Source organism: Octopus bimaculoides, chromosome 19, assembly GCF_001194135.2.
Source record: "Octopus bimaculoides isolate UCB-OBI-ISO-001 chromosome 19, ASM119413v2, whole genome shotgun sequence".
NCBI classification, from domain to species: domain Eukaryota; kingdom Metazoa; phylum Mollusca; class Cephalopoda; order Octopoda; family Octopodidae; genus Octopus; species Octopus bimaculoides.
Genome location: NC_068999.1, coordinates 2,628,134 through 2,631,217, shown reverse-complemented (window position 1 = coordinate 2,631,217; position 3,084 = coordinate 2,628,134). Strand labels below are relative to the sequence as shown.

At 36.4% G+C, this 3,084-nt stretch overlaps 1 protein-coding gene across 2 annotated transcripts in view; it reads right to left on the bottom strand.

Moving 5' to 3' along the window:
- Window positions 1–3,072, bottom strand: part of LOC106882692 (aristaless-related homeobox protein) — a 61,018-nt gene extending 57,946 nt beyond the window's left edge. The window contains exon 1 of one of the 2 annotated variants that reach the window (XM_052974773.1): window positions 2,509–3,072. The gene's annotated coding sequence lies outside the window, so the exon portion shown is untranslated. The remainder of the gene's footprint in view (window positions 1–2,508) is intronic. The other variant, XM_052974774.1, reaches the window with a different exon arrangement.
- Window positions 3,073–3,084: the final 12 nt, after the last annotated feature.

Sequence of the window (3,084 nt, the reverse complement as noted above, 5' to 3'; positions counted from 1 at the left end):
ATATATATATTCTTGAGAACAATTTTTCCTAGTCGTCAGACCGTATGGAGTCTACATTTAGTATATTAGGATTCCACCTAGTGGTTATTCCTCTTATTTGTATCTATCTATCTCTCTCTTTCTCATTCTCTCTCTTTCTCTCTCTTTCTCTCTCTCTCTCTCTCTCTCTATATATATATATATATATACTCATATAGGTATATATACTATATATATACATCTACACTCATATATATATATATACGCACACACATACACGCATCTACTTTATACATACGTATATATGAACACCAAAAATGAGACAAGAACGCAAAACATCCTGACAGATATGCATAATCTTCAAATGTATGTATATATATATATATATATATATATATATATATATATATATATATATATGTGTGTGTGTGTGTGTGTGTGTACTCACATTCACGTACACGTGTTTGCACATTTCTACATACTTATATACACATATATATATATATAGTAATAACGATATTGTTATTGTTATTATTATAGTTAAATTAACGACAACGATGATGTTTCCAATTATGAATACTTGTACAGCCTCATTTTTTGGGGGGAATGCTGACAGACAGTCAGACAGACAAACAGACAGATAGATAGATAGATAGATAGATAGATAGATAGATAGATAGATAGATCACACACATACACCAGCAGACATGTCCCAAATTCTATCCTGAAATGAAATACAATTCAGCGTGTAGCATGAAAACTTCGGGTACCTATAATTAAGTTTTTACTCTAGAAACTGTATTGGGTTCTGTCTTTTATGTCCGTCTGAATGCCCGTGCGTGTATCTCAGTGTGTCTGCACACGTACACACACACCTGCAATGACTGTGAAAATACTTTCAAACCTACCAATCTGGAACTATCAAGTTTTTCTCCAAACTGGAGAAACCCTAAATAAACTTTGGTCCCCTCCCGAGTTTTTCCTTATTTTTGCTCGGCTAAGATTTATCATTTATTTCAGCGCTTCTTAAACTATGGGTCTCGACCCCAAATGGGTTCGTGAGGCGAAATCCTGGGGTTACGAAAATTCAATTTAAACACTTGAATTTCAGTTTGTATATTATTTCACAAATGCATATTTAATATTGGGGTCGCGGAAAATCTCGTGATGGAAAAAGTTTAAGAAGCGCTGATTTATATCAGACATTAATAGTTGTACTTCCACAGACCGGGCGATATGCTTGGCGGCATTTCGTCCATCTTTACGTTCTGAGTTCAAATTGCACCGAGGTCGATTTTACCTGTCATCTTTTCGGGGTCCATAAAATACCAGTTGCACACTGGGGTAACTGCTGGCCTTGTGCCAATATTTCAAGCTAATATTTATACTTTCATTTATTTTTGTCCATAGGTATTCAAACGTGTGTATTACCTACATTAAACTCCATTTTATATATAGATTTTACTTGTTTCAGTCATTTGACTGCGACCATGCTGGAGCACTGCCTTTAGTCGAGAAAATCGACCCCAGGACTTATTCTATCGGTCTCTTTTGCCGAACGTAAACGTACCAGCATCGGTTGTCAAGCGATGTTTGGAACACACACACACATTATATATATATATATATATATATATATATATATATATATACGATATGCTTCATTCAGCTTCCGTCTACCAAATCCACTCACAAGGTTTTAGTCGGCCCTTGGCTATGGTAGAAGACACTTACCCAAGTTGCTACGCAGTGGGACTGAACCCGGGACCATGTAGTTGGTAAGCAAGCTACTTACCACACAGCCACTCCTGCGCCTGTATATATATATATATATATATAACAAATATATATATAACAAATATATATATATATGTGTGTGTGTGTGTACTTACATGACTATATGAATAATACATAAAAAGATAACATTGTATTTATATTACTTTATATTTACACACGCACCGTACACGTGTTTTTCTACATTGTGTGTGTGCGTGAGAGAGAGAGAGAGGGAGGGAATACACACACACACACACACAAATAATCAACATGTACATCAATTTGTGGTATTACTTTGTCTCTACGTTTTACATCCAAACCCTTAACATTTTTCTTAATCCTTATATATCAAGAAATGTGGAAATGTCTGTTATGTTATAATCCACCACCAGTTTTAACACCGCTGCTTGGTCCCTTGGGTATTTCTACCACCCAAGGAGTCTACTCTGTTGTGTGACTGATGACTGTCTCCAGACTAAGCCTAACCTTGTCCCCTCTCCTTCACCCAATCTTGAAAACCCTAAAATACGTTACGAGCTTTGCCCTTCCTTTTCCAACAAAGTCTTGTAAAGAAGAAAAATATTTTTTTAAAAACCCCAAAATATTACCTTTTAATGTAATTTGGGTTTGTTAGAAATATATATTATAATGTCGAAGAAAACACTGATTCGTTTGTAGCATTAATAGAACGAGGGATGCGAAAAGAGGAACAAAAGTGTAGAAAGGTGTGAAATTCGATTAATTCATACATACGGTTCTGTAAATGAATTCACCTGTACCAATGGAATCTGGGCTCTGGCCGAAACAGTGCTGACGGAAAATCATAAATAACCAAGATGTGTGAGTAGCAGCTTGGCGCGCGTCAATTATCCTCTCTTTCTTCTCCTCCTCCTCCTCCTCCTTCTTGACACCTTGTCATGTCGAGCATCTGCGATCGAAACTACAACTGAGAGCAAATAAAACATATGTATCCCAATGAGGGATGTACTTGTTTTTGTAGTTTGTGGCGATGATGATAACGATAACGACGATGATGATGATGATGATGATGTCACTTTAATTCCTTGACTTTTTCTTTTTATGAATTTTTCTCTTTTTTTTCTTCTCTTTCTTTCTCTATTGTTTTTGTTGCTGCTGTTTAAATTAATTAGTTTTGTTTTGTTTAGTTTTTTTTAATAGAAATCAGTTAATGGTTTCCTGTTGAGGCTCAGACAGAATAAGGTCGGTCCTGTGGACGATCCGAGGAGCCTGACACTGGCTACGCACTCACCGGTGGTGGTCGTCGTAGTCGGCGCTCTCTTTCTCTCTCTCACTCAAGGTGACGGGGGG